Source organism: Lynx canadensis, chromosome D3 (assembly GCF_007474595.2).
Source record: "Lynx canadensis isolate LIC74 chromosome D3, mLynCan4.pri.v2, whole genome shotgun sequence".
NCBI classification, from domain to species: Eukaryota; Metazoa; Chordata; class Mammalia; order Carnivora; family Felidae; genus Lynx; species Lynx canadensis.
In genome coordinates this window covers 22,656,200-22,676,738 of record NC_044314.2, presented here as the reverse complement: position 1 = coordinate 22,676,738, position 20,539 = coordinate 22,656,200, and the positions used below count along the sequence as shown (strand labels likewise).

The following is a 20,539-nucleotide window of genomic DNA, read 5'->3' as shown; positions in this document are numbered from 1 at the left end:
AACAGATATTCGTTCTCTTACAGTTCTGGAGGCAAGAAGTACCAAATCAAGGTATTGGTATGGTCACACTCCCCTGGAATCTCTGAGAATAATGTACCCTTGCTTCTTCCAGTTTTTAGTGGCTCCAGGCATGCTTTGCCTTTGTTATTATATAATTCCCATCTACCTCGTCCTTCACATGTCCTTCTCTCCTGTGTCTTACCAAATCTATCACTCTCTGCCTGTTTCTTATGGTGATTCATGTCACTGGATTTAGGGATCACCCCAAATACAGGATGACCGCATCTCAAGATCCTTAACTTAATTGTATTTGCAAAGACCTTTTTTCCAAGTAAGGCCACATGTTCAGGGTTTGGGTAGACATATTTTAGAAGGAGGCCACACCATTCAACTCACCACATTTTTGTCTTCCTTTCTCATGTTAGTGCTTCAGTTTCGTACAATCCTTTCTCCAACAATAGCTTTTGAGAAAAAGTGTATGGAGGTAAGTTTTGTGAAACTTTGCATGTCTGAAATATCGTTATTTTACATATAAATATTGTTAACAAATTATCTAGGAATAGATATGTGGGTGGATATCAACACCTTGAAAACATTACATTCTTTTTTGTTTGTTTGTTTAGGTTTTGTTTTTTGTTTTTGTTTTTGTTTTTTTTTAGTTTTTTTAAATTTATTTTTGAGAGTGAGAGAGAGCATGAGCAGGGGACGGGCGGATAGAGAGAGAATCCCAAGCAGGCTCCACACTGTCAGCACAGAGCCTGATGCAGGGCTCAAACTCATGAACCATGAGATCACAACTTGAGCAGAAATCAAGAGTTCAATGCTTAAGTGACTGAGCCACCCAGATGCCTCAACATTACATTCTTATGTAGCTTCAAGTAGTCCAAAACCATTTTAATGTCATATAATTTTTATGTGATTATTTTTTTCACTAGAAGCATATAGATTCTTTTTAGTCTTTATAACATATTGGTGTTTTTCTTCTATTCCACTAGCCATGTAGTGGGTCTTTTAATCTCAAAAATTAGGTCCTCTCAGTTCTGTGAGATTTTTTTTTTTTTTTTAATTATTTTGTTGATCATTTCTTCTCTTGCTCTGGATGCTTAACTTCCAGTATTGTTGTTCCAGGTTTTGTCTTTTTTTTTTTTTCTTTCACCTATTATCTATCCTTTGATCTTTGTGGATTACTTTTTAGGAAATCTGTTTATCCCAGCTGTTGCTTCTATTTTATATTTTCCATATTCAAGAACTCTTTGAATTGTTCTCTGAATTTTCCCTTTTGACAGCTTTATGTTCTTGTTCAGTGGAGACAATTTCGTCTCTCAGCTCTCTGAGAATATTGACAATTTGTTTTACTTTGTTGTTATTTTCCAGAATTTTTCTCCCTGAATCAGATCTCTTTCCTCCAAGTTCTTTTACTTTGTTTTTATATTTCATGCTAACGACTTTCCTTAAATAGGGATCAAAAGAAGAGAAAGTAACCAAACTTACAGCCAGGTGCCTTCTTACAATGTGATTTCCCCTGCTTTTTCTGTTTAAAACTGCATTCTCTTCCCTCCACTTTAAAGGTAATGATTATCAAGGCCCTTTTGCCTACTCTGTTTATTCTTGGTGTTTTGTGTGGATCTTTGTGCCAGTCTCATTTATGTTCAGAGCAGGGAGGCATCTCTGGTTGGTCATACCTACTCCTGACATTATTTTAGATTTTATTATGACCTGTTTTGCCTCAGGAGTGAGATGGAACCTGTAATGAACACCACCCCTACTCCAGGAACAGCCTCTACTATTCTTATTTTCCCATTCAGGATTCCTTGGTCAGCTTCTGCTTTTATACAATTTAGTGGAAAAATCAGTGGACTAAGAGTCACGATACATATAAATTGGCCAAATTCTGTTATCAATAATCTTTGAAGTTGGGGAGCAAGTTATTTAGATCCTCTCGTCTCAGTTTTCTCATCTGTAAGATATAAGGAGTTGCACTAAGCCAGAAGTTTCTGAGCTTGGCTAGGTACCAAGTGATTCTGAGATGCCTAAGCAGATCTCTGCAAGAGCAGAGAGAAATAGGGTGACTGTTTACCCTTTCATCCTTCAGCCAGAGCAGGCCACTTTGGTCTGTTTTCCGCCTAAGGTTCTAAGATTTTGTTGTTTGATTGCTTTTTGGGAGATTAGGTTTTCCAGCACCCCTGGTCCCCTGCTTCCTTCCAAATGTTTTTTTTAAGTAACTGGCTTTGGTGATGTCAGAGGTTCTTTTTGTCCCTGCAATTCTGTGATTTGATGGGATACTCCTATTATTCTGACCTTTGAGATTTGTAATTTGAAGGTTCCACGTGGTGACTACTGATATGTTGCATTTATGCCACATGGTAACATTGTCCTTCATAACATGACATGTGGTTTCTTCTGTGGTTCTGGAGCTAGACTGTAGGTGCTAAGAAGTCTTGGCAATCGGCTTAAATTAATACAGAAGTATGGTAAGAGACAGGAGGTCCTACACTGAAGGCTTCAAAAAGATTATAATAGCTCCAGCAGTGTAGAAATGGTTCTTAACTTTTTTAAAACCATAGAATATCTCAGCAGGCGAATGCTTATGGGTTAATAATCACTTTACAGCACTGCTGGAAATCAGTTATCCATCATCGCAATATGGACTATGTTGCCAGAGAAAATTTGAGGAGGTTTGAATGCAGAATGTACCAAGAATGCGGCACTAAAAGAGTTATTTCTTCCATCCCATGAAATGTATTTTGGTCTAACAGATAAATTGCATCATTAGACATTTTTATGCACTGTCTGGCTGTGTACTGGCACTGATAGCTTTTACCCACCCCCAAACCCCATTACAAAGTACTGTAAAACAAATAGCGACTCTTTGAGTATCAGAAGACTTGGGGGGATAGTAAATAAATGGGCAGGATCACTTCGTACTAAAATATTTTTAGCCAAATAGAGAAAAGGATGTTTTAGTAGACCTTACTAGTGAAGGAGAAGTAGATAATGATAGAGAAATTATGAGAAGAATTGTACAAGTATTATGAGTGTTTTATTTGGTATATTTTATTATATTTCAATGAAAATTACAGAATAAATTAAGGTATAACAAATAATTGGAACTCAAAGGGCAAAAAAAGAATCACTTAAATGTCATAAAGAGAAAGTAGTTAAACATGAAAAGCATTCTTTTTCTAAACCAAAAAGGATAATTCAACAGTGAATATGATCTATGAAATTAATTGAAAATAGGAGGGATAATTTTTATTTGAAAGCATATTTTGTATTACAAAGTAATATAATTTTATGATATACAATATAATCACACAAAAAAGAAGTGTAAGAATATTAGTACTACTTTTCCATCTTTTCTCAGATGGCAATTATTTTCCAAGGTCATGGATAATAGTATATAGATTAGTGGTTCCTCAACTGCAGTGAGCATCAGAATCATCTGGAGGGCTTGTTAACACACTAATAGGAGATAGCTCAGCATTTCTGACTTAGTAGACCTGTGTGGGGTCCTGTTCCCAACAAGTTCCCGTAGATGCCAGTACAACTAGGCTACTGATAAGACATCTGAGTAACAAGGATAGAGTTCAAGGTTACATATTCCTCAAGATACTCATATGGACCTCATGTCCTCATTATATCCTCCTGGTGATTTTGGAAAATATAAAGCGGTTGATTTATACCAACTAGTCAAATAAACTCCTATTACCTGCCATAATAGATATGTGATAGCAATGAAACAAACAAATATTGAAGCTATTTGTTTCCTTCTTAATCACCAAAGGTGGAAAATCTAGTTATGTGGCTACAACAAACAGGAAAAAGACTGTCAGGCCAAGGATATTTCTCTCTAGCTCATTTTCTTTCACCACCATGTTTTACTCATCAGAAAGATAGAGTATGCACCACAAATCTGTGAGTCTTATATCTGTTAATTATTGACTAGAGGAGAGCTTTATGGAAAATGGTGGGTTTCAGCTTTAATAAATAATGGGGTTGATTCTGCCCAATGACAGATGTGTGTAATTCTCATTAAAGTCAGTGGCAGTTACACAAGAGCATCAAAGCAAAAACAGTGTCTTTTACAGAATGTTCTGATTTGGTAAATTATTCACTATCTCTTAAACAGTAGAGACATATGCTATTGTTCTCTGTGGGGAACAGGAAAACCTCTTTTAGGCAGGATGTAGTTTCAGATTTTAGACTTGGAATGTACAACTAAGAAAAGGCATAAAATGTATTCACTCAGAAACCTTTAGATAGGAATTAATAACTGTATTGAAAATGCTCCCAGATATTATGCTGTGGACTGGAAGGCTTAGTGGGTATCTGGATGGGTTGGATATGTGTTTATCTGTCGATTTTCCAATTATGAAGTGAGTCTAGTAGTCTTTGCCAAACTGTGTCAATAATCAGTAGCATCACAACCAGTGACTAAGATATCTAAAGGGAACCCCATCACTGTAAAATGTAGATGCAGTTGGGAAGGTGAGTTGGTGTTAAATATTAAGCAGCAAGTTAGGAGACTTTTTAACTGAAGTCTGGTACTTATTTATTTTTTTTTTTTCATCAAAGTACCCTGTATCCAGAAATGCTTCAGTTAACACATCTATAAAATGGAGAAAATATTGTCTGCCCATTGGGTCTCCTTGGGATGCTGTGATTAACAATAATGAAAAACATGTTGAAATAATTTTTAAAAAGCACTAAATTATTTAGAAGAATAAACCTTAAAGGAAGCATCGAAATGCCTTCTGTAGCAGCCCTTAGACAACTGAAAAAACTATTACTCTGATTACAAGGCTAGTCACAATATGAGTCGTCTTTAAGATACTCAGTATTTTAGGAGCGTGAGAAATTCTTTTCTTATGCCACTTAATCACTAAACAGGTTGAGATGATGCTAACAAAAGATATGAGATACCAAACGCTGGAGGGGATGTGGAAAAAGAGAACCCTTGTGCACTGCTTGTAGAATTGTAAACTTGTGCAGCCATCATGGAAAACAGTATAGAGGATCCTCAAAAAATTAAAAATAGAATTACCATATGATCCAGAAATCCCACTTCTGGGACTATGTCCAAAGGAAATTAAAACATTATTTCACAAAGATATTTGCCCCCTCCCATGTTCATAGCATTATTTACAATAGCCAAAATTTGGAAGCAACCTAAGTGTCCATCGCCAAATGAATGGGGAAAGTACACACTTACACTCACACACACACACACACACACACACACACACACACATCCATACAGTGGAATATCATTTGGGCATAAAGATGAGGAAATCCTGCCATTAGTGACAACATGGATGGATCTTATGGGCATTTTGCTAAGTGAAATAAATGAGAAGAAGACAAATACTGTATGATCTCACTTATATTGGAATTTAAACACACAAAAAAGAGATCAGATTTGTTGGTACCAGAGGTAGGGGCTTGGGGAAGGGGAAATTGGATGAAGGTGGTCAAGGAGTACAAACTTCCAGTTACAAAATAAGCAAGTACTAGGGATGTGAATGTACAGCATGATGACTATACTTAACACTGCCGTATGATATATATGAAAGTTGTTAAGAGTGTAAATCCTAAAAGTTGTCATCACATGGAAAAAAAAATCTTTTTTTCTTTCTCTTTTTATTGTATCTGTATGAAGTGATTGACGCTAACTAAACTTGCAGTAATTGTTTTGCAAAATATGTAAATCAAACCATCATCCTGTACACCTTAACCTTCTACAAGGATGTATGTCAGTTACATCTCAATAAAACTAGGGGGAAAAAAGAGATGCTGACAAAGATTTGGTTGCACAGGATTATGTCTTCATAATTGTCTTCATCCCAACTGGACATTTCTTTAATTCTTGATCAGCAATGTTTTTTGATAGGATTGAGGACAAACAGAAAAACCTTAAAAAGAAATAAGAGGCTGTTTTGTGCTTATTCCCTGTGTGTCTACCACCATCCTCACTTTCCCTAGAATTATTCCTCATTTTTTAGTATCTTCTTTGGTTAACTGTATTTCCTCAGGTTCTCCAAGACTCTACAATCATCTGGAATTCGCAATAGAAATTTTAACCAGAAATTGTCAGTTAAATGTAATTTAATTAAAAAGATGTAAACCTCAAACTTCCATGAAGCAGCAGTACTTGAAAAGAAAGTGGAAACGAGATCGATGTGGGTTGTTTTCATTCCTCTAGTATTAATGTGCTTTTGTAAACCATGGGAATATTATCTGGTATGGGAGTACACACTGGGGAAGTAGGCAGGAGAATATTCAGTGTGCCCAGCACCAGCACTGGTGTTGAACAACCTCTAGTAGAAAAGAGAGAGGAAAATACATAAATGAAACAAGATTTGACTGCTGCACCATGATTTCTCTAGAAATGTTCATGTGAAATGGCCTCGAACCGACACTGATTACTGCTTAATCTGTGGGACCCTCCAAACTCATTCTGAAATGTTGTATAAGTCTCACCCTGTAGACACTGAGACTTGGTTATTTAAATGCAAAGTTTCAAGTTATGGTTAAGCCACCTGCCACAAATTGCTCTTTCTAGGCAGGAGGCATCTATAAGCTGCTTTATTAAAGCAGGAACCTTGAGGTCAAAGAAGTTCCTTCTGCTCTCTGCATGCCCTAAATGTGGAAAGGATAACCATGTAAATTTTGTATTAAAGATTTGGTTCATTTGGTGACAGATTTAGGAAAGAGGACTTTTGGGACATAATTTGAAAAAGCCATTGCCTCCTCCTTCCTCCTCCTCCTCCTCCTCTTCCTCCTCTCCCTTCCCCCCCACTGTGCTTGCTTCTTTTCCTTTTTTCTTCTTCCACTTCCTCCCCCTCACCTACCCCCCTCTTCCTCTTCTTCATCTTCATCTTCACCATTTTTTTTAGAGCTATGGACCTTGTAATATCAGCTATCATGATTAAATTTCCTGATAGACACACTGACTTCCCATTCTCTGCCAACCTTCTATTACAGGGTTTCTCAAACACTAATGTCCCCTTGAATCCTCTGGTTAAAATGCCACCTCTGATTCAGTAAGTCTGGGATAGGGAGAGACTCAGCATTCAAACAAGCTGTGGATGATGCTGGCCCTGCTGCTCAGACGGTAGGCTCTGCGACTTAAGGAAAAGTACAGAGTTTAGGTTCTTACCAGCTTTTGGTTAAATATGGGTAACTCAAAAAGATTTAAATTAAAAAATTTATATTCTAATCAATATAATTTTCCTACAATTATTCTAGTGTACTATGTAGCCTTTTTCTGCACAGTAAGGTTTTGATAGTAAATATGGAGACACTGCAGAAGGCACAATAAAACTAAACACATAAAGACTGAAAGAAAGAAGTCTTATTGGTGAGGCCTCAAAAATGTAAGAAGTAAATCTTTCTGTTGAATTAGAAGGATTGATTTCCAATAGTCTATGTCTTGAAGAAGAGAAGCAGTAATTCCTGGCCTTCATTCTACTCATGGCTTGCAGAAGAACTTGCCATTTTAGCTATTTTATTCACCATGGATCTTTTTTATTAATAGATCTCCATGCTACTCTAAATGTAAAGGAATACTGTTCCCCACAATCCCCTCTCCAAGTTGAAATCAATGCCACTTGTCACCCCTCTAGACAGAAGATAGAAGTTTCACCCCCCAGTGAAATCCCTTCCATCTGAATTTCCTGGGTAGACAAGTCTAAGACCCAACACTGATCACCACCTGATGTAACCTTGTCTAAGTCCATTCTCTGTGACATTATATGCTACTTCTACAGGCAATGTGAAGCATGTGCATGAATGCTTCTCTTTTTACAAGCATTTATTGTCAGCACCATAAACATTTGGACACAATATTCTTCCTTTATAAGTTTTCTGTAAATACAATTAGAGTAGATATAAATCAAAATGATGGCAGTCCTTCTACGGTTTTTTGAAGTTCCCAGGAGTGCTGTTGGGCTCTTTAATTGCTTACTAATGTAAAAATATCATTGTTAGTAAAGCATAAATCATGGCAATTTTGCCCCACTAGAGGCTAAAAGCAGCACAAGAAGTGGTAATTAAGATTTACTAATAGATCTGGCAATTTCTGTAATAGAGGCTTTTAACAAGGTAGGGAAAAATGGCATGTCTCATGCTACAGTGAGGCAACAAAGAAAATATGAGGTTTTCTTCATGCAAAAGAGATCACCTGTTTGGAGCACCTGGGTGGCTCAGTAGGTTAAAGGTCCAACTCCTGATTTTGGCTCAGGTCATGAGCTCATGGTTTGTGAGTTTGAGCCCCACATTGGGCTCAGTACTGAGTGCAGAGTCTGCTTGAGATTCTCTCTCCATACCCCTCCCCCTGCCTCTCCCCTGCTCTTTCTCTCTCTCTCTCTCTTTCTCTCTCTCTCAATAAATAAACATTATTAAAAAAATAAGAGAGAGAAGAAAGAGAGAGCCCTGTTCAAAAAACAGTGACCAGACAGCAGTAACAGTGTTTATTTTTTTTTTTCTGGTTCTCTTTTTGTTTTCTTACTCACATGACAACTTATGAATACAACTTGAGGTGGGGAATAGCTTTGTACATTGTATGAACTGGAAGGCTTTTTTCCTTTTCTTTAACAACCAGAAAACTAAAGCCAAGGTAAAATAGCTGGTCTTCACTAGCAGGGAGCAGAGCCTGGACTGGAAACCAGGCACCTGCTTGTCAGTGAAAGACTCCATACAGTTGCCTTGTTGTCCATCAGAGATTCTCAAAAGTTTTCAAACCATGAATGTTCTTCTGTTTTATTCACCCCCGCTCTTTTCCTGTGATGTCTACCATATCTATTTTAAGACATATTGGAGTTGGGCATCATTTATGATATTTGGTTTATATAGTAGGAAACTATTTGAATTTGGATGCTAGGGATGGGAGGGCACCACACCCCCTTCTGAGAGACAGGGAAAAGATTACATCCCTGGACCAGTGCTGATGGCTTCTAAAATAAAAAGAGGGTTCTGTGTTGAGTGAGGAGTTGTGTCTTTCAGATCTGATGTTCAGGAGCTGTAAGCAACAACAAAAAATTTCCTCCTTGATGCAGTTTTAAATCCAATTAGTATTAATTAGAATTATATATACCCAGAGGAGGGGGGCCATACTGCAGAGGCCAGCAACTACGTATCTACTTAATTCCTCTCCAGCCTTACATGGGGCCTTTCATCAAAGGCTCTCAGAATGTTTTCAAACTATGAATTTTCTTTTATTATTTTACTAATTTCTTTTCTTTATCCCACCTTACTTATTCATTTATTCATTAGGTGGAGCACCTGCTACATTTCGTATATCAATGCTCTATGCTAGGAAATAGGGATAGAAGATTATGACCTACATTTTATCTTCCCAATGGAATTTATATAGTGGAGGAACAATACAGATGCCAGATATATAAACAATTCCATATATAATTGCAAGTTGTGGTCTGATTCATGAAAAGAAACCCAGGTGCTGAGAGAGAACAGGTTTAGATATTTGACAAGGGTGATCTGTTGCAGTACATGAGCTAGGGAAAGAGTGCTTCAGATAAAGAGACACACATGTACAAAGGGGATAAGTTGAGGGCAAAGTCATCCTGTTTGGGGAAATGAAGGAAACTATTCAGTGATGTTGGAACACAGAAAGTGAGAGACACAAGCATTAAGGTGGAAGAGTGGGCAGGGAGCAGATCATGTAGACCAGAGCAAAGAGTTTGAATTTTTGTTTATCTAAAATGAAAAATTGTTAAAGGACTTTAAGCAGAGGAAGTAGATGATCATTTTAACTTCAGTAGATTTCTCCCCTGCAGTAATGGTTATGCGACTCTATGTATGTGGCCAAAGGGCATAGCATAGTATACAATCATTGTGTCCTTGTTAGTTTCCTGGTTTTGATAATTGCTGTAGTTGTGCAAGATGTAACCATTGGGGGGAATTGAATGAAGGGTGCACACACTACTTCTGTGTACTATTTTTGCAGCTTCCTGTACATTTGCAATTATTTCAGCATAAAAAGTTAAAGGAATGTTTCTTCAGATGCTTGCAGAGAATGGTTTCTAGTGGCATAGGCTCAAGCAGAGACGGTTGAGAAGGCTGTTTCAATAATGTTGGTAAGAGAGGTGGCCAGGACTGTAGCAGTGGCAATAGAGACAGAGAAATGAATGGGCAGGAGATATATAGCCATAGATATAATATTAATTTATTAATAATTATTATTTATATTAATAACTAATGATATTAATGATATTGTTGATATTAATAACTAATTATAATAACTAATGGTATTAATAACTAATGATATTAATAACTAATGATATTAATAACTAATGTGTATATTTAGGTAGACTGGACAGAACTTACTGGAACATTACATGTGGGGAGTAGAGGAAAGGGAAACCTGAGAATACATGGGAGTTTTACTTGAGCAGCTCTCTGGGTTTAAATTGTTGATGTATCTTAATTTGGGCATGGCCTGGACAGAATGGAGGCTGGGATCTTTAGGGTTTCTCTGAGACAGGTGGCCATATATATCAGAGGAGCTCAGAGGACTAGTCTGAGGGTGATGTAAATTTGACAGTAGACAGGTATGTCAGGAGAGAATAGAAGTATCCTAAAACAATGCCCTAGGGGAAATGAAGTAATTAGAAGTCCAGGTAAGAAGGAATAGTCAGTGACATAGGATGAAAAGCAGGAGAGAATAGTGGTATTTAAATCAAAGGAAGAAATTATTTCACAAATGAAGAAGTGCTGAAATGTAAGGATATTTCTGAAAGTTTGAGTAGGAAATTAATGTTTGTTAGATCTGGCAATACAGTATGTTGATTCTCTTAATCAGAAGAACTTGGAGTAGTAGAACCGGTGAACATTTGGGAGAAGATATGAAGCAGACACCACTTGAGAGGGGAGCAGAAAAATGTAACCACAGCTATAGGGGTCACTGTAGAAACAAAATACTTGTTTTAAGAAAGAACATTTTTAAATGTTGATAGAAATGGTTAATGGGATGCCTGGGTGGCTCAGTGGGTCAAGCGTCCAACTCCAGTTCAGGTCATGATCTCGCGGTCCGTGAGTGCAAGCCCTGCATTGGGCTCTAGGGTGACAGTTCAGAGTTTGGAGACTGCTTTGGATTCTGTGTCTCCTTCTGTCTCTGCCCCTCCCCCATTTGTGTTCTCTCTCTCTCTCTCTCTCTCTCTCTCTCTCAACCTCTCTCTCTCTCAAAAATAAATAGATATTAAAAAAAATTAAAAAAAATGGTTAATGAGTGAGTGGGAGCCTGATGATGCAGAAGAGAGGAAGAAAATCACTCTGGGTCCTTGAGGAGAAAAGATGAATCCAGACTGTGTAGGGAGAGCGGTGTTAGAAGCAGGGATGGTTTTCTCCACTGAAGCAGGAGGAGGGAAGAAAGATGTCTTTGCAGGTGGATTTGAATTTTGTTTTTAAGAAGATGGAGAAATTCACAGTGCATGATTTCTTTTTTTCTCACTGAAGTGTGAGAGAGCTAAGAGAGAAGGCAGATATAGGGAAAGTTTAATGGGGAGAGAAGGACAGGACATAATACTTTCTCATGATGACTGAAAAACTGAGGCTGCCACAGTAGAGTAGTGTTGCCAGTGTGTGATTTTCTCCAGAAATATTTATAAAGCCACTGAAGTGAGATTGACAGAAGGTACACAGTAGAGTACATACACCCAGGATTTGGCTTTTGCCAGACCCGTGCTTCTGCAAAAGAAGAGGGCAGCAAGACAGTGGTGCCATTTGCAGAGTCATCATTATGAAACAGTCACCACCATGACCATAAACATCCAGGGTTCAGTTAAGGCCACGAAGTGGAGGGCATGTTGAGAAAGAGGTTGAGGAGATAGATTAATTTGCTGATCACAGAGGAAGGATTTGAAAGGGAGAGAAAGAAGGGAGAAGTAGATAAATGTCTTAGATTAAATGATAAACCAAGCCATAGGGGATGACTCAGGATGTATGGTTTCCGGAAATGAAGTTTATAAAAAAAGTGCTACAGATTTTTTAGACTATGGTTATATTTGGTGGTTCCAATTCTCTGATTTTCCTCTGAGTTTATGTAAATGTAGGGTGCTAGCCCTACACCACGGGGAGCAACAGCTACTCTGGAATTGTTATCACACCTTGGAAACCTCACCCATTTTCCTCCAAGGAAACATCAGGATCTTTGTTTATCTCACTTTTTGTTTTTCAATGCAGAGCGCTAATTGCACAAAACATAAAAATAATTTAAACCCTCAAGAAAATAGGAAGTTGCATTTTCTTTTCTAGAATGGGTTTATATTCCTAGAATATCTTCAAAAAGAAACCTGAAAGTGCTGTTACAGTCATACCAGCTTATTTTGGTGATATTTGCATGGTACATCTTTTTTCATCCTTAAAATTTCCAGCTTTCTGTGTCCCAAATGTTTAACCAGACTGGTAGTGTTAATCTTTTAATTGGAATATTTCATCCATTGGAACTTAATTATTGACATCCTTGGCTTTATATTTATCATTTTTTTTCCTATTGATCTCAGTGATTTCAATATTCCCTTTTCTCTCCTTTTGTGCCTTTGTAAAATTAATCATTTTATAACTATTCCATTTTTTTTACTCTATTAACTTGTTAGTTACACATTTATTTACTATTTTGTTAGTGGATACCCTAGACACAACATGTGCCTTTGACTTACTATAATAAATTGTTGTGTTTTGATTTTTTTTTTTTTACAATTTGATTTTAAAATCAAACTATTACTATGAATAATGGTAACATCTTGGAATTCTCTAACTGTACATATCCCTTCCTGTCCTCTGATTTTTATTATGAGTTTTAATTCTAAATATGTTTTAAAGCCCATAAGGCATTAATTGCCATTGAAATACAGTTACCCACATATTTACCCTTTTTGTTTCCATCTGGCATTGCCTTGTTTCCTTCTGCTTAAAGAACTCCCTTTAGAAGTTTCATTGGTGTAGGTTTGCTAGTGATAAACTCTCTTAGTCTCTCTCTCTCTCTCTCTCTCTCTCTCTCTCTCTCTCTCTCTCTTTCTCTCTCTCTCTTTCTTTGGACTGAGACAATTTATTAACCCAGCATTTGTCCCAGTGCTTCTTATTGGCAGCTGGCACCTGTCTGGCGATTCGGTCCAGATCTCTCTGTCCCCAAGGGGTCAGTTTACGGCCCCCATCTTTGTGCTTTTCAACCATTTTCAGCCACTCCAGGGCTGCAGCCCCTGTCTTGGAGGCATGACCTTGTTTCCCTAGAACTTGTTTCCCTAGATCTTCCCTATGTCATCCCCCGTAGATCTTGGTCATGGAGCTCACCCCAGAGCGCCCTGTAGGTATAGGCACTGTGCTATGGAAGCAGCTTGTGTGTAGAAAGAGCTCTCATCAGGGAGCAAGCTTTTTATGCTTGACCAGCTTGACAGTGTCCACCCATACAGGGACTTTCAACTTCCCAGACTTTTTGAGGAAGACTGCCAGAGCTCTGATGAATTCCTGCTGGTTCACATCCTTTACAGTAACTCCAGGCGTCCTGCGGCCTCCAGGCTGCCAGCTGGGGAAAGGGCTCTCAGTTTTTGTTTTTCTGAAGATGTGTGTATTTCGTCTTTACTTTGGAAGGATATTTTTGTGGGGTGTAGAATTCTAGGTTACCAGTCATTTTCTTTGACTTTGATCGTTTCTGTTGAGAAGTCAATTATAAGTTATTGAGAAAAAAAATCTGTTTTCTGTTTTTAATATGTTTTTCTTGGTTTTGGCTTTCAGCAATTTGACTATGATACAGCTCATATTGTGGGGGAGGGTGTGTGTGTGTGTGTGTGTGTGTGTGTGTGTGTGTTGGTGTGTGTGTCGGTGTTATCTTGCTCAAAGTTCAATGAGATTTTTCAGTCAGAGAGTTAATGTCCTTAATCATTTTGGAAAACCTTTAGTCGTTGTGCCTTCAATACTACTTTTGCCTCATTTTTTCTCTCAATAGTTCCCCATCTACTTGCAGGTTACAACATTTATACTGTATTCCACCATCTCTTACTCATTTTTCCTGAATTTTTTGTTTAAAAAAATGCTGAGCTTTTCTGTTGACTTTCTCCATTCTCTTAACCCTGTTTTATGCAGTATCTAATTGGCTGATAAACCCATCCATTAGGCTCTTAATAGTACTTCTTATGTTTTATAGTTCCAACATTTTCATTGGATTCTTTTGATGAATGCTGGTCCTCTGGTGAAATTAGCCATTCTTTGCATCTGTTTTCTCCAGCTTGTTCTATATTTTCTTGAACTTCTAATTAAAATGTCTGCTCACTGTGGGTCTATTTCTTTTTAATATTATATTGTCCTGTATCTTGCCTTGTTTAGTCATTCTTGATTGAATGCTAAATACCACATATACATATCCATATATGTATGTGTGTGTATGTATATGCATGTGTGTAAACTATACACACGTGTACATATAATTAGTTTACTCAGCTTCTGTTAGCTTAACCCAGTAGGGGACTGAGTTGAGTCAGGCTGGGTTACAGGTTCTCTCATTCATTCTGTTCCTAGGATATAGTCCTCCAAGGCTTTCAACAAAGAGCCTAGTGTGACCACTTGGGCTCCTCCTTTAATGGGTTTTACCCTAATTTATCCTAATCCTCATCTCCTCAGTAGCCAGGGACTGTCAGGCAACTCCATTCTTCCCATAGTGGCTTTGTAAATTACTTGTTCATCCTCCCGTATAGCCTCAGTTGTGTGTCCCGGGGAGAATCCGACATTGTTTCCGTTTTCTTTTCCTCTTTTCAGAAGCATCCTGACTGTTCACATCCCCATTTGTGTTTCTGCAAGACCACAAAAACCTACCAGTTTCTCTATTCCTGCCTGTAGGGTTGTGCCCAGGCAACTTGCATTCTTAGGTTCTTTCTCTGCCCTGAGAATTGGCAAATGTCCCCAAGGAAAAAAGTTTCCATAGGATAACAGCTCACTTTTATTGAAGTGTTCCTGTCTCTGAAATCTTGACCCCTTTAGTTCTCATTGCTTTAGCAAAAATCTGATACCTTTACACAGATTGATGGATTGATTTTTTTTACTTTTTCCAGCTTTTCTAGGTTGTCTTGGCAGGAGCTATGCTTTGCCACAAGCTACTCCATCTTAGCTCAACAAGCAGATTCCCAAAACAATGCCATTTTACAAAATAAACCATCCCCAAGGGGTTTTACCCTTCAATTGAGTGGGGCTGGGAAGTTTTAAAGGCTTTGAATGCTATTTCTTAGTAATCTGGAGTTTTGTGATGCATTTTCCTGGAACAACATTGCTGGCAGCTGGGAACAGTGATTCTGGCATTGGGGACCGCCGGCCTTTGCTGAGCAGCTTACTGTCTGTGCAGCCTTGGCTGAGATACTGTCTCTCTACACTTCACTTTCACCATCTGTAAAATGGGGAGAGAGAAACCTCCCTATGTTTGTAAGGGTGGTTAAGGGGGAATATGTTTATTGATGGCTTCCTTTTGTTACATAAATGCCTTATGTATGTTATCCCACTTTTTTAAGTTATATTTTTATTTTTTTAATGTTTATTTATTTATTTATTTATTTGAGAGAAAGGGAGACAGAGCACAAGCAGGGGAGGGGCAGAGAGAGAGAGAGAGATGAGAGAGAGAATCCCAAACAAGCTCTGCCCTGCCAACACAGAGCCCCACGTGGGGCTTGATCCCATGAACCATGAGATCATGATCTGAGGCAAAATCAAGAGTCACATGCTCAACCAAGCGAGCCACCTAGGTGCCCCAATGTTATCCCACTTGAATATAGTATGTACCGTAGTGCATATTAAGTATTCAATAATGGGTAGCAATATTATCACTTATCTTGGTTACAGCCCAGCCTCTATTTTAACTTAAAGTGAAATAATTCATCACTTCCTAGTCCTCTTCTTTATGCCTTACCCTTTTGACTACAGGATATGGATAATGTAAATACAGGCCGAAGATAATTGTTTAACTTATGACGTTCATATACTTTGTGCTGCACTTAGCAATCAAAAGTATGCAAATCGGGGGTGCCTGGTTAAGCGTCCGACTCTTGGTTTCAGCTCAGGTCATGATCTCATGGTTCATGGGTTCAAGCCCCGCATCGGACTCTGTGCTGCCTGTACAGAGCCTGCTTGGGATTCTCTCTCTCCCTCAAAATAAATAAACTTAAAAAAAAAAAAAGCATATAAGTCAACAAAAAACACAAAAAATAAAGCTTAATTGTTCATAATTTTGATACTTAGGACAGTGTAAATATGCAGGGTATTTGTCCAGATATTTTCCAAAATCACATAGCTAGTTTTGTATGGGGCCCGAATAGGCACTATATCACCAAAACATCAGAAAGTTGTTAGAGATAAATCCCTAAAATGCCAGATTTTTCTTTTGATTCAAATGACATGTTGGGCTTCTGCCTGATGAATTTACACCCATGCACTTGCGCATGTGTGGCTCACAGGTTGGGGTGCCCACAGCTTGGGTCTTGGTGGCTCCTGGGGTGGTATTTGCACTTCATTTCTCTGGCCCTGTGTGTCTGATTCCATGACATCTGTTAAGGAGACAGTGGCGGGAAGACATGCATATGAAATCTCAGTGAATATAGGCTGCATTTTAATGAGCTGAGGCTGCTGTTACCTTATCATTTATTTTGTGGCCTTTGGGGAGTTGACAGGCAATACCCAATCTGTTTCTCATCAGTTCAAATCTCAATATTTACTTTTAGATGTTTTGCTCTAAAAGCTTAAAAAGAGAGAGAGAGAGAGAGAGAATTGTCCTTTTTTACATCTTCAAAAAAGAGATTTGGGTGTTAACATAGAAAGGAAACAAGAGCCATTTTACATATAATGAAAAAAAATATATCAAGAAGAAAAACATAAAAAAATGAAAAAAATCATTACATTCACATAAGCCGGAAATGATCAGTTTTGACATACTTTCCTTGTTACAGTGGCTTTCTTTTTTTTTTTAATGTTTTATTTTATTTTTTTGAGAGAGAGAGAGAGAGAGCATGAGCAGCGGAAGAGCAGAGAGAGATGGGGGCAGAGGATCCAAAACATGATTTGCAGTGACAGGCTGACAGCGGTGAGCCCAATGCAGGACTCAGAACTGTGAGATCATGACCTGAGCCAAAGTCAGATACTCAACTAACTGAGCCACCCAGGTGGCCCCTACAGTGGCTTTCCATCAGCAAATGTGTAAACCAGAGATTACCTTTCTGCTTTAGTCCTACCCATCCCTGTTAAGAACTGATTTTCAAAGTCTCAGGTGAATCCCAAGATAATTCTGTTAGTACTGAGCGCTGATTACCCAATCAACCAGATCACTAAAGAAGATGTTCCTCTAAATGAAGGTCAGGATTTTAGATAAAGTGGATTTTGAATCTTCCTAATCAAGTTGTCCACATGCAGTAGCAGTAACATCACCTGGAGTTCATAGGACTGTGCACACTCAAGCTCCACTGAGTCAGAATCTGCATTTTAATAAGACCTCCAGATGATGCCTATATACAATAAGGTTTAAGAACCTTATTGGAGAACCAGTGGAGACCAAACGTTGACAAATTTTTCCTGTAAAGAGCCAGATCGTGAATATTTTAGGGTATTCACGCCATACAGTCTCTGTCACTACAACTCAGCTCTCTTGTAATAGTGTTAAAGAAGCCATAACACATAAAGGCATGTGGTTGTGTTCCAATAAAACTTTATTCATGGGCATTGAAATGTGAATTCCATATAATTTTTACATGTCATAAATTTTTTTGTGTGTTTTCTGAACCATTTATGAATGTAAAAATTATTCTTCGTTCACAGGCCATAAAGAGGAGGTGGCAGGCTGGATCTAGTTTGCCAACTCTTGACATGGTATCATTTATTTTACCTGTCTAGGCATGCTAGTTGCCCTCTGGACCTGTCTTAGTTTGGTTGGATTGGCGTAGCAAAATACCATGGACCGTGAGGCTTACACAACAGAAATTTATTTTTCACAGTTCTGGAGGCTGTAAGTGTCAGATCAAGGTTTGTAAGGATTGGTTTCTGGTGAGAGCACTCTTCCTGGCTTGCAGACAGCTGCCTTCTCCCTGGGACCTCACAGAGTGGGAGAGAGAGCCAGCATTCCAGTGTATCTCTTTATAAGAACATTAAGTTTATTTAAGTTTATTTTTTTAAGTTTATTTATTTATCTTGAGAGAGAGAAAGTGGGGAGGGACAGAAAGAGAGGAAGAGAGAGAATCCCAAGCAGCCTCTGCACTGTCAGTACAGAGCCTGGTGCAGGGCTAGAACTCACAAACCGTGAGATCATGACCTGAGCTAAAAGCAAGAATTGAATGCTTACCCGACTGAACCACCCAGGTGCCCCAAGAACATTAATCCTATTCAGTTAAGGGCTCTACCCTGATGACTTCATTTAGCCTTTGTTACCTCTGTGAAGGCCCTGTGTCCAATTAACAATCACACTGAGGCACTATGCTTCAACATACGAATTTGGGGGGACACACTATTCAGTCCATGGCAGTGCCTGGTGTAGTTTTTCTCTCTCTAACATCTTCCCTCATGACACCACCCACAGTCGTCCCCACCATCTGTGAAGTCCCTTTGTCTTTGTTAACTGTGTTTCTTTGGTGTTTAAACAAGGCCTTAAAAATTTATGATAGCATAATCCTATTCCTTCAACTAAGTTACAAGGTCCTCTAGTGCAAATGGTGCTGATTGAGGATCCGGGAATTCAAACAAATTTAAATTACTGGGTTGAGCTTAGTAGTTCTTGATTGCCAACTACAGTGACAGCCTGATCTTTCCTGCTCTTGAGTCTCCCAGTTTGCTAAATGATTTCAGGTTTCCCAAGCATCCTTTTGGTCTATTTCCTCATCTCTACTGTCGGTGAAGAGGCGTGGAAATACATCTATCTTCTCTGTGGAGGCATTACCAGCTAATCATTAGAGGTTTGTTTTGAAGAGCCAGTGCTCTGTACTATCAGGCACACAGAAGAGACTTAGGCTCCAGGGAAGGCCCAAACTATATAACCTTTACTATTTCATCTACTTTTCCAATGCCATAAGAAGACCACCTATGCCATAAGAAGACCACCTATGCCACTTCCTGTCTTGGGGGTCTTCCCTTCCCCACCCCTCTACTCATCAGATACCTATTTGGCAACCATTGTTAACACAAAGTCTTTGCTTAACAAAGACCTTTCAGTGCATTTTATCTACTATTAATGTTTCAACATTGTCAGCTATCAGTCTTCAATATTAGGTCAAAGTGAGTTGATTCCCTACGGAGCCATTCTGTATTGTTCTCGGTTGTATATTTTCTAATGTTTTGCCCAGTCCCTTTTTAATGACTCCCAAGACAGCTTCTCTCGTTTGCTTTGGGAAATGTTTGCATTAGAGGCTCATGGTGCAAACAGATGGGAACTCGGGTAAGGTCCCTGCAATTCATTCTCAAGGGTTATCTATGTCCCAATCACAATTTAAAGCCTGAGGGAAGAGTATATGACTTAGGGTTAAACCCTGTATATTATCTCACTGCTTTGCTGGCTTTGGGCTGAAATTGGCATGAATGAACGAATGCCTTTCCCTGCCTCTACCCTTTTACTCCCTTGTATTCTCAGTTGGGGCTAGGGTGCCTGATTCCATATGACTTTAGGCATGCAGCACTGCTCTCGAAACATAATTGTTACTCGATTTTCTGCGCACGCCAAGGAGAAATTCAGGTGACAGGGCACAGGTGTTCTTGACATTTTGCAAACATTCACCACAAAGCTGTTGCACTGGGCATTTCCTGCTTGAGCTGAGTTCTTGGTAAGATGCCTGCAAACAATGCATCATCAAGCTAGGGGTGCAAGGACGCATGTAAAGGATTCATGAATGGCAAATGAAGACGCTGAACAGAACCACTTTGAGCAGAAGCCATGTATTAGCATCCAGAAGGACTGATATTTTAGGAGGAATTCACCTCTTGCTGTTTCATTCACTTGAATTTATCATGTGAGGAATAGGATTGAGTTTGGAATAAAAAAACAAACAAAAAACCCAGACAATTAGAGGCAACACAATACTTCTTACAAGCTTGTGGCACACAAGCTTCCTTTGTTGTGAGGTTATTCTGGTGCTAATAACTATGCCTTTTTATCCCCCATTTGGTTTTATTAATATTTTCTCCCTACCTTGTCTTTCCATGCAAAAACTTACAATGAATACAAGTTTCCATCAAAAAGTAACTGGTGTCATTTAAAATTATCATACGTTAACTTGAATAGCATTACTTTAATACCACAGCTCTCGTAAGATGGATTGCAAAATTATTTTTGTTTAATCCAGCTGTGATGAGAGGATAAGAACCCTTCTGAGTTGGGAGATCTGAGTGACTTAGACTTTTTGATCCTCAATTTCCTCAGCAGCAAAATGGGGGTAAAATATTTATTTCTCAATGGGATTGAAAACATTGAGCAATGTGTACAAAACATTTAAAGTAATTGACACATGCATATATTGATCAATAACAAGATGGTTATTCATTATTTGAATATTCAAAGCAGAAACATTAAAAATAT

The 20,539-nt window shown here is 38.4% G+C and overlaps 1 pseudogene; it reads right to left on the bottom strand.

Annotated features, from left to right (window-relative positions):
- Positions 1-1,242: 1,242 nt before the first annotated feature.
- LOC116738391 lies at positions 1,243-14,738 on the bottom strand (annotated as a pseudogene).
- Positions 14,739-20,539: the final 5,801 nt, after the last annotated feature.